The following is a 15,220-nucleotide window of genomic DNA, read 5'->3' on the forward strand; positions in this document are numbered from 1 at the left end:
TATCTTTTATGCAATTAGCACAAATATAACAAATTTGAAAGTTATACATTACATTTTTCTGTGTTCAGTATTAAAAACTTGGTGATTAAACCCAGTTGGAAGTCTTTCAATTTAGATATATTCTTTATTTGTATAATAATAATAATAATAATAATAATAATATTTTGATTTCCACCATTAATTTGTTTTATAGTGTTAATTTCAGACCATGTATCAACAATCCATTTGGTTAAAAAGTCAGCCTGCTCTTTATATTGGTTATCATTAAATTTCTTTTTAATCAAATGAATTGGCTCTTGGGTCTACTTTTGAGACTGTTAGCATTTAAAAATGAGTTACAGGCCATAGTTTTAATGTGTGTTAAAGTAGGATATACTGTAATTTCAAGTTTCAATCTGGTAAAGATATATATGAAGTGCTAACTGTGTGAGAAAGTGCTTTAAAAAAAATATGCAAATAGGATATAAACATATTTAGATTATCTAATATATTATCTAATTAACCATTCCAAATATACATAAAATCAATCATATCAATAAAATATTTCCATATATATATATCCATATAAGGTCATTCCTAATGAAGTTGACTTTCGATTATTGTTGTACCGCATACATCATTTACACAAGAAACCATTAAATTTAAAAACTTAAACATAACTGAAGTTGAGTCAATAATCACATAATTTTCCCCTTGTTTGGAGCAAGTTGTAACGGTCTGTAATTTTTCTTAAAGTGTCAGCAGACAAGGTACACAGCCTTCCAGTACTTCTTTGGATGGTAAGCACAGAGAACGTGAATTAAGCTAGGTACACACTACACAGTTTTCATCCAATAATCGGCTCAAACAGCCGACATACGACCGCTCGTTCAAAAGTCGGGTCACTGTGTGCAGTGACACAATGATCGAAAGTCTGCCCAAATGGACGATTGTCGCCTCATTTGCTTGGTCGTACCGTTTAATATTTTCGTTCCAATCTCGTTTCCGCTGTGTAGTGTGTATAAACTTCCGACCGATCCAAAACAGTGAGTACAAAATTACAGTCATTGCTCACGACAACATGGCTGTAAAAAGTCGCTAAAGGGACGTCTTCCCTTTATCGTCCTAAACAAGGCTAGTGTGTATGCAGTCCATGGACAGAGCGATCGGACCATCGATCGCATGTAAAATCGATCGGCATAAAAAGTTGGTGGAAAATTCTGTAGTGTTTACCCAGCTTAAAAGAAACAAAACACTTATCTCTTGAAGGCCAAGACAACACATTTGTTGATTGGTTTAGTTACACAGCGTGTACCAGCACATCTTGTTCCTCATTATATTGAGTAAAGTACCAGATGTTATCATACACTGCTGCTATGTATGTTCCAGGTTGCAGATCACTTTTGTCTACATTTTTTGTGACTGTGGTCATAGTGACACCAACTCTGGTTCCTCCTGTCTTCATGTAGTCTGATGACAAGCGGTATATGTGTAGCTTATCATTACTAATAGGCTGAAATCTGTGGTGAGTATGTGTTCCTGCCACAGTCTTTGCTGTTTTTAGACGGCTATGCAGCTTGGTTTTGCAGTCTTGTATTTCACTTTGTGACAAGTAGAAAAACTTTATGCCATGTACATTTTCATTTGCCCAGATATACACATCCAAAGGTGTGAAGATGTGAGGGCTTTTCAATGCTTGAAAACTGGTGCGGGTGGCTAGACATTTAACTGTCTCTCCAATGCCGTCACACTGACTCTTGCCATGAGATGTGGAAAAAAAAAATCCATTCTGCATGAATGTTGAAGTAAACCTTATAGAAGCATACGTTCAAAAGGTTTTTGCAGTTCTTGTATTGTGCACTAGCACCATCACTAAAGTAGTAAACATACTTAAGTGTTTCATAACTACCGTTAATTTGATACTTCAAATAACCTGGAATAAATAAGCTGCAATATATATATATATATATATCTATAATATAAATGTCTAGTGGCGTGTGTTAGTCTGTCTGTGTGTGGAAAAAATAAAACCAAGCTGCAGCGCCACCTGCTGGGCAGAGTTATACACTGACCTACTAAATTCTTAATGTGTGTGGAAAAAAAAATTCAGAAAGGGCTGATATTTGGTATACTAAGATGTTTTTAATTTGTTAATTTAATTTGTTAATTGTTAAAAGTGTTTATAAAGATTTTAAAAAAATATATATATATTTCTTGAAGGAGAAGTGACAGTTGGGAGTGGTTGGTGGTTGAGGCCTGGGCTATGGCCCAAATGCATGACAAGAACCTTTTTAACACCTTAAGTAGCTTGATTTGACTAGAATGCATGAGTATCATGCACGGGTTAACTTGTATATATATATATACATATGCACACACATATATATATACACACACATACCAGGAAAGGTATTTTTTTCCAGATAGATTTGCTAGAGAGGGATATTGTTTATTACCGTGTCTGTTCCCAATTGTACAGCGCTACAGAATTTGCTGGCACTATATAAATAAATGTTGATGATAATGATAATTGTATGTGGGTCATTCCACATCAAATCACCCAAAAAAACATGATTTGTCCACCACCCATCTCAGATTTTTTTGAAAATTTTTTAGTTAAGAGAGGATGTCAAAACAACTATTTCTGCCAAATATCTCGACTGTCTGACAATTAGTTGATTATATATTGATTTTTCAATTTATTAAATAATTTACTAATCGCGGCTTCTTTATCCAGTTTATTTGAAGTATTACGGGTGTTTATTAAGGAATCGACACAAAATTTGGACCCCTAAGGTAACTCTTTCTCACGAATCCAAAAATCCAAACCAAATTACTGTATCTGCCTCATATTTTGCGTTACGGCAAAAACGCACGTTTTTCGAATATCATTAAAAACGCTAGATTCAATTGACATTAGGGATCCCATTTTTTGGGGGGTGTTTAAAAAAGGTATAAATTACTAGCACAAAAAAAAATCAGCCGGGTACTCTGTTTCATAGTGGAGAAAAAAAATAATGAAGTTGATGCTCGATTACTGCTGTACAGCATACATAATTTACACATTGTTAAAAACCATACCAAAAAAGTGAACTAAACTGAGGCAATGGGATAAAACTCCCATACAAGGAAATGAAACAAACAGAAACTGATGGGAAGGGGATTCCCTTTAGAGAGACCAAAACTGAAACTTTCCAGAGAGAGAGAGGGAGACACAGAAAGAGTCAATCATGGCAGCTGCTCATTTGGTAGACTTTTAAATACGGACTGCCATATTACTATTTACTCAAAAACCAAAAATCAATATATAATCAACTAATTGTCAGACAGTCGAAATATTTGGCAGAAATAGTTGTTTTGACATCATCTCTTAACTAAAAAATTTTCGTAGAAATCTGAGACGGGTGGTGGACAACCCTGGTTGAACTGACATGGAATGACCCATGTCTATTTTATACACTGCTTTTAAATACTATTTTATTAGCTATTTCTTGATGCAATTTGTCTTTCAACTTGGCATTTGTTTATTCTGTTGGAATTGTTCAAAAAATCTATTTTGTCATGTGGTTTTTTAATCACTATTTATTTTTTTCTACATCACACCTAAATACAAACCCCCTTTAAAACTGTAGAAGAGATCCTAATCTCGAGATGCATATCTAGAGCCATTAATACCTAATCAATTGGGACCATTGCCTAGTGTGGTGCAGAGCAGCACCCTTAAATACTGCAATCAATGACTCCTGGAAGTTTGTGCACAATAAACTTACAATCACTTGATCTGTTAGATCTATTGGATCTTTTATTTATCCAGCACCCTTCATATTGTGTATCTTATAGAATATAGTACATTCTTTTAGACTGTGGATTTTTTTGTTTCCCAATAAAATTTTGTTATGCAAAGCAATATTAATGATGAGTTGAATTATCTTTTATAGCCTGTAGGTTTTACTGATGCTGCTGTGGACATTTCTCAACTCTCTTTCCTACATTACACAATATTACACAAAAAGGGTCATTGACCATGTAATCACCAACTTCCAATAACTGGTAACTAGTGCCGTACCTACAATTACCAACTGCTTAGAGTCAGTATCTAGCACAGTGCTTGTAATCGCCAACTTATGAGAGCTGAGAACTAATGCTGTACTTATAATTACCAACTGCTTGGAGCCAGCAATTAGCACTGTACCTGTAATTATCAATTGGCAGGAACTGGCACTCTGACAGGGATGGCTTAATAAAGGGCCTGATGGGACTGCAGCCCCAGGCCTCTCCTGGCCAATAGGCCTCTGAGCAGCAGTGCATTTTATTTTAACTTAAATGAATGATCCCAGCCTTGATCTGTGAAGGGTACCAATGTCGGTGCAGCGCGTGGCTTCACCAGCCCTGCCTGCACTAAGGCGTAGAGAGCAGCTCCTCCTCCATGTGACGTCACACCCCACCGCCATCATACTGTGTGAAGGATAATTTGTAGGCAGCGCTACAGGTGCCCGGCCTATGCATACACAGCTCGATTGCACACAGAGTCACTCTGTGTGATGTGGAAAGACAGCGCAACAATGACAGGTAAGGGGATAGATTTTGTGCTTGGGTGAAAATAAAAATCACTGAGCTCTGTAGGGGAGGCTGTGGAGGAGTTGGGTGTTTGTTTAGCACCACTGAAGTGGATCACTGCAGCAGGTGTGATATAATCTGTGGCTGTTAGAAGGATGTGTGGAGCCGAATGGGGGAATTGTGGAGGTGGAGTTGGTTTTGAGATCAGACAAATTATTGAAGACATTTTATTCTGTTTTGGGGGACAGTGACATGCAGGGAAGAATGAAACCAGAGGGAGTGTAATCAGGGACAAATAGGAGGAGGGGATGTTGGTGGAGAGGATTGGGTTGAAGTACCGGTGGAGCCATAGAATGGGGTTATGTGACAAGGATTATGCCACTGCAGGGAGGGAATAGGTGTGGCCATGTCTATGAAAGGTAGTCAGGCAGCTAGTAGAGAAGGTGGGGTCAATAGAAGTTAGTGGCAGTAAATTGGATATAGATAGGGGAATTCATCGCTAAGCATCAATATGAATGCAATAGCGAGTGCACAAAAATTGATTCCGTAAGTTACATTAATGTAAAAGAATTGAATTAGTTAGATGCCCTAGTTAGATACACCTTCTTGTCAAAACCAAATTTCCATACACATTGCTTCATTGTGTCACCTTCCTGGCAGACTTCACCATGACTCACCAGGAAAAATAAACAGTTGAGATCACGGCCGCTGAGAGGAAGGGGTACTAATTTACCCAGACCCGGATACGTGATCACGGCGCCGGCGTCCCTCTTCCCTCCTCCGTTCACACTGAATGTCGGCCATGACGTCATGCCCGACATTCAGTGAGGAGCGGCACAGAGAGGAGCCAGCAAGAAGACATAAGAGAAGAAAAGAAAAGAGATGAAAGAAGCTAATACAAAGTTAAGAAAAGGAACAGAGGCAAGGGGAGGAAAACAGAAAAGCACAGTGTGATGAAAAAGGAGGGGAGAAAGGCACAGTGTGATGGAAAAGGGGGGGCACAGTGTGATGAAGAAGGGGGGAGGCACAGTTTGATGAAAAAGAGGGGGGACAAAGGCACAGTTTGATGAAAAAGGGGGGGAGAAAGGCACAGTGTGATGAAAAAGGGGGGAGCAGCATGGCACAGAGTGATGAAGAGGGACCATGTGATGGGGGAAAAGCAGCATGGAGGGTGCGGTGTGATCATAAGGGGGCACAGCGTGGTTGTGATGAAGAGGCAAAGTGTGATCATAAGGAGGCACAGCGTGGTGATGATGAAGGGGCACAGTAATGTGTGTGTGATGGCACAAAGCCCTTGTGGAAATGCCCAGTAATGTGTGTGAGGTAGGTGGTGGCAAATTAATGGGTGCTATTTTGTTTGTGTGGCGATGGTGGGGCAATTTAATAGTGGGGACTATCAATTTAATATGGGGTGGTTTCGGGGCTATTGAATGTGAGGGTGAAATGAATTGTAAATACTATTAATTTATTGCTGGGGCTGTTTGCAGGGAGGGAAACAGGTTTATTTATTAAATGGGAATACTATTATTTTAATGTTGGGGCTGGAGAAAGGCCTAATTATTACTCGTGGGTGCTATTGATTTAATGGCTAGGCTGGTTGGAAATTTTCTAAATATACTAATTTTTTCTCCAAATATGGCCTCCAATATTCCAGGATCCAGACAAGCCGCAACTAAAGAAACCAGCAGCCACAGGTGGTGAAAGTGACAAGAACAGGTAGGAGAGAGCCTGTGAAATTTGGCACGCAGGTTAAGTGTTTAAATACTTAACCTGTGGGGTACCAACATTACCGCTTTAAAATAACATTGATGGAGGTCGCACTGACATCAAAGTCTACTGCCGGAGAGCCGTCTATTCGGACTGAGTTGCTGTCAGCATCCTGGTGCGATCACAAATCTACACTTTCGGTTTTCAGGTAAGTCTGTGTATATTGCAATAGTGTTTTTGTCAAATCAGATTTTTTCTGTAGGCCTCCTCTTTGTTGGATTTATAGTCATCGTTAAAATAATTACCACTGATATAAAATGGTAACAATCAATATAGTAGCATTTATATGCAGTCTCCTGTCTATATTAAGTAATACATTTTATATGCAGTTTCTTGTCTATATATATTGTGATCGTTTTTACTTTTCCAAAGAGTGTTCTTATATCATGAACAACTGCACCCAATAATCCCCATTCAGAGAGATAATAAATGTACTTTTTTAGACAGAAACAGTATTCCATCAGACAGAAATTATGACAGTAATGCTGGCCAATAGGCATCAATATCCAGGTAAGAAAAGTTCATTCATAATGAATAACTCACTCTTCTGTTTTTTATCCATTTGGCTTTTTTTGCTCATCTTGGGACCTTCCCATATTGGGGAGGGAGATGAAGGTGTTTGGAATGAGACAATAGCTATGCCTTCCATTTTGCTGAGCACACCCACACAACATTGGCAACACCCCCTCCAATGGCATGCTGCTCACAACAGGCCCATGTGGCCCTTAATCTGGCATTGTGCTCTGCCTCTGATTGTGGGCAGCACGTTGGCTTAGTGGTTAGCACTTCTGCCTCATAGCACTGGGGTCACAAGTTCGATTCCCGACCATGGCCTTATCTGTGTGGAGTTTGTATGTTCTCCCCGTATTTGTGTGGGTTTCCTCCGGGTGCTCTGGTTTCCTCCCACATTCCAAAAACATACTAGTAGGTTAATTGGCTGCTATCAAATTGACCCTAGTCTCTCTCTGTCTGTCTGTGTGTGTGTTAGGGAATTTAGACTGTAAGCTCAAAATGGGGCAGGGACTGATGTGAGTGAGTTCTCTGTACAGCGCTGCGGAATTAGTAGCACTATATAAATAGCATTACATTCCGGGTTAACAGGACTTTGAACTGACAATTTTACATGGCAGTTTCTAAAAGTGAAATGTGGAATCAAATCTGTGTTTTTACATACCAGGACATTAACAATCATGTAGCCCTCACCAAGTACTAAAATGTGATCAGATTGGACAGTATGATGCATTAGAAAGGCACAGAGCCCAAAAGCTACAAGGCAGGGATTTTGGGCCATTGTCAACATGGTACATATTAAACACAAGTCTACCATCAGAGAAGGAATGGCCAAGTACAACTTTCATAGAAGGATAGTCAGGAGAAGTCACCTTTTCTTCAAAAAAAAACAAAACCCAAAACACACACAAAAAAACCACTGTAATATGATCTAGGTTTTCAAAGTTGCATCTGAACAAAATATATGACTTCAGGACAGACAAAACCAAAGTGGATTCGCTTGGTTGGCTAAAAAAAGTAAAGAATCAAGGTTTTTGAATGTCTGTGTCAAAGTTCATGTGGCAGAACCTTAAGAGATCGTTGCATAAATGAGTGCTTTCAAAAATCCACCAACTGTCACAGAGTTGTAAAGAGGAAACTAAAAAGTTATACAGGATACAAAGATTTCAGGTTATTCCTGCTAACAGTGATTATACAAAACATATAAACAAAAAAAAAAATGTCATGTGCTATTTGTCACACAAGATTATCTATATCAAGCATCAGTACTTGGTGAAAACTAGATGATTGCTATGTCTTCTTGATCTGTAAAGACACAGATTTGAAATACAGATTTTTTTTTATACAGTCAAGTCCATAAATATTGGGACATCCACACAATTCTCATATTTTGGGCTCTATACACCACCACAATGGATTTGAAATGAAACAAACAAGATGTGCTTTAACTGCAGACTTTCAGCTTTAATTTGAGGGAATTTACATCCTTATCAGGTGAACAGTGTAGGAATTACAACAGTTTCTATATGTGCCTCCCACTCAAGGACATGACCCCTTCATACTTCTCATCTTGACATACTCTACTTCTTACACCTTCTTAGATGCACCTTCTTTCAATCCCTAGCGCTAAGTCCCACCTATAAGACTACACACCCACCCACCTATGGAATTCCCTACCACACCTGATAAGACTCTCCCCCAGACTTTACATCTGTTCATATTCTGTGAAAAAACACGTACTGTATATCATACTCCTATCATACACCCAAGCTATCTCTACTCGGAGCCACAATTGCTCATCTTCTCTCAGCTATTCCCTTTTCCCATTAGATTATAAACTCTCATGTCTACATTTATTTTATCTACATTGCATGTCCCTGTTTTTTGTATACTCAGTTTTACCACTGTCCAGGAGAATCAAGAACAGCAAATCAAAATAATAATAATAATAATAGTAATTGTAATAATAAATAAATGCTTACTTTTATAGTAAGGTAAGATTATAATTTAACAATCTGAGCAGCGTTAATCAGCCCTATGAATACATTTGTACTGAGTGGTAAACTTATTCAAAGTTCTCTATGGCGTCAAGCAGTACAAAGCCAGATCTATCTTTATTGTCTGAGATTGAAACACCGGGGGTACAATATGTATTTGTTACACATAAAGATAATGTCTGATCTTCAGGCAAACTTTTATTTTCTAAGACTAGCAGTCTCATGCCTGTAAACCTATCAAATGGACTCAGAGCCAAATCAGAGCAGTGCGAGGACAATGCTGTCCACAAGTGCAGTAATGCTGCAGACCGTATTGTACTATGTCTTGAGACCACCACGATTCAACTGCTTGTTGTTCTATTTGAGAGCTAAACAATAAGCCAAGTTTGTTGCCAACTGACTTGTATGTAGTCGCTTAACGCCTTGACCAGTTTTGCATCTCATATGGCCTTTCACATTCGATCAACTTGTATTTTAGACTAGGTGACCCTTTATAAAAGATTTATATTATGCTTTCTCATTAGGAAAAGATAAAATAATGGAGAAGTAGCAGAACTTCCTTTTGCATGCAGAGTATTATTGCAATTAAGCAACTAGATTATTTGCATGCAACTAAATTACGCAATAACTTCCTAAATGTTTACTGTAATATTGGTTCATGTTGTTAAGCTGAGTTTTTAGACAGTTGTCTCATAGTGGGATTTTACAAATGTACTTCTATTTAATTTCCTTAAACAACTTTTTATTTATAAATCTAAAGAATAAACAACTCATCTTCTATAGTCAGAATATTTTGGTGAGAGAAAACTATACAGTGAGAATAAAAAGAATTTATTATGTACTATTATTATTTATCAAGCATCAACATATTGCTCAGCGCTGTACATTGGGGGGGGGGGGGAGGAGAGAGAGGGGGAGGAGAGGTAGGAGAGAGAGAGGGAGGAGAGGTAGGAGAGAGAGAGAGGGAGGAGATGGAGGAGAGAGAGAGAAGAGAGATAGGGAGGAGAGAGAGAGGGAGAAGAGAGAGAGAGAGAAGAGAGAGGGAGAGGAGAGAGAGAGGGAGGAGAGAGTGAGGGAAGAGAGGGAGAGAGAGAAAAGAGAGGGAGAGGAGAGAGAGAGAAGAGAGAGAGAGAGAGGGAGGAGAGAGAGAGGGAGGAGAGAGTGAGGGAAGAGAGGGAGAAGAGAGAGAAAAGAGAGAGAGAGGAGAGAGAGAGAGGAGAGAGAGGGAGAGAGAAGAGAGAGAGAGAGAGAGGGGGAGGAGAGAGAGAGAGAGCGAGGAAAGAGAGAGAGGATAGGGAGGAGAGGTAGGAGAGAGAGGTTGGAGAGAGAGAGGGTGAGGAGAGAGGGAGGAGGAGAGAGAGAGGGAGGAAAGAGGGAGGTAGGAGAGAGACTTTAATACTGGGAAGGATGGAAAACTTTGATGAATCTTGGCTGTGTTGTGTTCCTGTTTCAAGTCTAGACTATCCGCCATCAGTCAGGTTATTACTTAGCTTTTATCAGCACTATCCCCCTCATGTAAGTCCATATTGGTGACTGATAACAGATTATTAAAGACAGAAATTATATTGTGAAATTACATTATCACTTGTCTATCACAAAGCTCATTGTTTATTTGCAATCTATCTGCCAGGTGTGCGAGCCGTAGATGTGTGACCTTTGGAAAGGACTGGCAAGGTACCAGGAGAAGGGAGTAGCCACTAGCTGAGAGATATTTAGTTTGTCTCACACATTTTGTCAGTGCATGGCTGCAGCATCTGTCAGACATAAGTACCTGCTGCCAAAGATATAGAGTATAGAGTATAGTATGTAGCAGATGTGGTGACCAATAGGATGGCCGGGCACATCTACACCAGCATGGGACTCAAATATTATGTGGGGACGCAGGGGACTCGCTCCTCCATTGGATTCGAACCTCAGCTCCACTTTTTAAAAGGGTCACAGAAATCTTATTTTATCATTAAAATCAGAACTGTATCAGCTGAACTCAACCCACAGTATCTCAGTCTGACAAAAGCTATATTCCGATAACATAATAGTGACCTATGCCGTATTGTCAGCAAATATGGGTTTTACCAATGGTAATAGGGCCTTTTTTTGCTTAGGGATAGGATAGGAGGGTACTCTCCCCTGGTGACATATTTCCCTGCTACAGCACTGTGCTATACTTTCTAAATGCCATCAAATGCAACTGAAGTATTAAGCTATTTAGCAGTTCAAAGAAAGGATGGCGGAACAGGAAAGTACACACTTATATTCTCTTGATTGGAGTGTTTGATAATGTTCATGTGGTTTGACTTATGATCTCATATTAATTTGTTTCTCTGAATATTTTTTCGGTTGTGTACAGCTGATGCTGAACCACATCTGAACCATATTTATCTTAAGTTTAAGTGTGTGTGTACGGTTATATATATATATATATATACATACACACAGACACACACACACACACACACACATATAGACACTGCATATAGAGTGGTCAAATTGCAAATATATATATATATATATATATATATATATATATACACACACATATATACACACACATACATACACATATGCAATAATTTGGAATCAATGAGAAAATTATTTTTGAAAGAATTTAAATATATTCCTTTTTTTATTAAGGTACTATTAGATTGACCTGAAATGACTGTCAATGAATTGACTATGTCATAACTTATTATTTTTATTTCATATAGCTGTTCTATTCAAAGAATCCTACATTTGCTGCAATTATAGCTTGATCGATGTTTTGAATTCCAGCTGTCAGTTGTTGAAGGGTAAATTTGTACCCCAAAAAAGAGCTCAATAGGGGTGAGATCTGGCGACTGTGCCTTCCATTCCATCACGGTCAGTACTCCAGCTCCCTGTTTCTTCACCAAATAGCTGTGAAGTATGCTTAGGATCATTGTCCTGCTGCATGCCGAACATTGTACCAATCAAGTGCTGAACACAGGGGATGGCATCACATTGTAAAATAGTGGTAACCTTTCTCCCACCTTATTAGCACCAATACTATTATATCTCCTCCTCCATGCTTGACAGAAGCCATCAAGCACTCCTCCAGTATACTTTCATTTGCTATATATCTCACATAAATGTGCCACTTTGAGCCAAACACCTAAAGCATAGACAAATCCTTCCAGAATACTCTGTACCAGTTATCCACCACCCAATGTCTGTGTTCTTTTGCCCATTTTAACCTTTTTTCCTACTTGCCAGATTCAAATATGTAATTTTCTTTGCAACTCTCTCTCTATAGCATTCTAAGACCACCATCCCGGAGTTGTCGCTTTACTACTGCAGATGACACTGGTATATGGTGTGTACTACATAAGGAATCCGCCAACTCAGGACCTATAAGGCGTCTGTTTGTCAAACTGCAGAGTGTGATGTACTTATCCCTTGGTGCAGTTGTGCATCTGGGCCTTCTGCTTCTTTTTCTTTTCCCCTTAGATCCAGTTTGACCATTTCTCTCAATATAGTTGTGGATACCTTTGTATGGAATCTTCTTGGCAATCTGATGCATGGAATAGCCATCATTTCTCAAAACAATAGACAAATGAGTACTGAACTTTAGAACTAGAGTAATGGCTGCTGAAAATGGGGCTTTACAGCCATACATGAATAATAAATTATAATTCATGCATTTCATAGACATTTGCAACATTAGTAATTAAATTCATTTAATGGTACCTAGATACAAAAAAGAAAGTATAAATTCTTTAAAAACCGAAACTTTTTATGGTTTAACAGCAGAATTGTTTAATGTGTTCCCCCCACTATGTACCCCTTCAATCCTTCCCCTTTTTATTTTGTGTCCTTTCCTTACCCCCCCATCCCTTTCTTCTTTCTGTACCCCATAATTTTTGAAAAATTAATAATAAAAATACTATTGAAGTTAAAAAAACCGAAACTTTTGCCAGACTGCTTGGTTTTGGTACACATTAGTATCAACCATATGGTTAAAGGGAGCTGGGGGAAGGGGGGCACAAAAATGATTTCAGGGACAAGGCTGTAATTTAAGGTAAGAACCTACAAGGCAATATTCTCTGAAATGCTAACTGTGCCACTTGTTACACCAGAAAGACAGCAGGAGTTTAGGGAGATGAGAAGTTAGTGTAGGACGGAGGTTTTGGGTCCAGGAATAATTGGGACGATTTCTCTACCAGTTGAAGACTTTACCAGAGGGATGGACTGCACCTCAATGAGCATAGCACAGATGTGCTCAGTTAGAAGATGGAAGGATACAGGAGATGTTAAACTTGGAACTGGGATGTAAGCTGAAGACAGAAACAGTGGATACATTAGTGTGGCTAGAGAGTAGAGCTTAGTGAAAATAATTGATGTATGAATTGGCAATAAAAAAAAAGCAAATGGATGGTGCTAGGAGTACTGTAAACAAAATAGGGAAACTAGAACTACTAACGAATCATGGTTGGTTGAGCAGCATGACTGGGCAGATAATATGATGGACTATAGCATTTATAGAAGGGGTGGGAACCTTTTTTCTTCCAAGGGCCATTCGGATACTTGTAACATAATTTAGGGGCCATACAATATTATCAACTTAAAATTAATCAAGTTCATCCTGCTTTTTCTCTCCTTTATCCATCTCCCTTCTATCATACTGTGCCTGTCATCCTGTGTTTTCTCTTCTTTATCCATCTCCCCTCTAACATACTTTGCCCTTCATCCTGCGTTTTCTCTTCTTTATCTATCTCCCCTCTATTATACTTTGCCCTTCATCCTACTTCTTCTCTCCTTTATCTATCTCCCCTCTATCACACTGTGCCCTTCATCCTGCTTCTTCTCTCCTTTATCTATCTCCCCTCTATCATACTTTGCCCTTCATCATACTTCTTCTCTCCTTTATCTATCTCCCCTCTATCATGCTGTGCCCTTCATCCTGCTTCTTCTCTCCTTTATCTATCTCCCCTCTATTATACTTTGCCCTTCATCCTACTTCTTCTCTCCTTTATCTATATCCCCTCTATCATACTGTGCCCTTCATCCTGCTTCTTCTCTCCTTTATCTATCTCCCCTCTATCATACTTTGCCCTTCATCCTGCTTCTTCTCTCCTTTATCTATCTCCCCTCTATCATACTTTGCCCTTCATCATACTTCTTCTCTCCTTTATCTATCTTCCCTCTATCATACTGTGCCCTTCATCCTGCTTCTTCTCTCCTTTATCTATCTCCCCTCTATTATACTTTGCCCTTCATCCTACTTCTTCTCTCCTTTATCTATATCCCCTCTATCATACTGTGCCCTTCATCCTGCTTCTTCTCTCCTTTATCTATCTCCCCTCTATCATACTTTGCCCTTCATCCTACTTCTTCTCTCCTTTATCTATCTCCCCTCTATCATACTGTGCCCTTCATCCTGCTTCTTCTCTCCTTTATCTATCTCCCATCTATCCTACTTTGCCCTTCATCCTACTTCTTCTCTCCTTTATCTATCTCCCCTCTATCATACTTTGCCCTTCATCCTGAGTTTTCTCTTCTTTATCTATCTCCCCTCTATCATACTGTGCCCTTCATCCTGCGTTTTCTCTTCATTATCTATCTCCCCTCTATCATACTTTGCCCTTCATCCTACTTCTTCTCTCCTTTATCTATCTCCCCTCTATCATACTGTGCCCTTCATCCTACTTCTTCTTTCCTTTATCTATCTCCCCTCTATCATACTGTGCCCTTCATCCTGCGTTTTCTCTTCATTATCTATCACCCCTCTATCATACTTTGCCCTTCATCCTACTTCTTCTCTCCTTTATCTATCTCCCCTCTATTATACTTTGCCCTTCATCCTACTTCTTCTCTTCTTTATCTATATCCCCTCTATCATACTGTGCCCTTCATCCTGCTTCTTCTCTCCTTTATCTATCTCCCCTCTATTATACTTTGCCCTTCATCCTACTTCTTCTCTCCTTTATCTATATCCCCTCTATCATACTGTGCCCTTCATCCTGCTTCTTCTCTCCTTTATCTATCTCCCCTCTATCATACTTTGCCCTTCATCCTACTTCTTCTCTCCTTTATCTATCTCCCCTCTATCATACTGTGCCCTTCATCCTGCTTCTTCTCTCCTTTATCTATCCCCCATCTATCCTACTTTGCCCTTCATCCTACTTCTTCTCTCCTTTATCTATCTCCCCTCTATCATACTTTGCCCTTCATCCTGCGTTTTCTCTTCTTTATCTATCTCCCCTCTATCATACTGTGCCCTTCATCCTGCGTTTTCTCTTCATTATCTATCTCCCCTCTATCATACTTTGCCCTTCATCCTACTTCTTCTCTCCTTTATCTATCTCCCCTCTATCATACTGTGCCCTTCATCCTACTTCTTCTTTCCTTTATCTATCTCCCCTCTATCATACTGTGCCCTTCATCCTGCGTTTTCT

General features: G+C 39.2%; 1 protein-coding gene across 3 annotated transcripts in view; it reads right to left on the minus strand.

Annotated features, from left to right (window-relative positions):
* Window positions 1–15,220, minus strand: part of HCK (HCK proto-oncogene, Src family tyrosine kinase) — a 47,909-nt gene that overhangs the window by 10,598 nt on the left and 22,091 nt on the right. The gene's annotated exons all lie outside the window — the stretch shown is intronic.

This window comes from Mixophyes fleayi, chromosome 6, assembly GCF_038048845.1.
Source record: "Mixophyes fleayi isolate aMixFle1 chromosome 6, aMixFle1.hap1, whole genome shotgun sequence".
NCBI lineage: Eukaryota > Metazoa > Chordata > Amphibia > Anura > Limnodynastidae > Mixophyes > Mixophyes fleayi.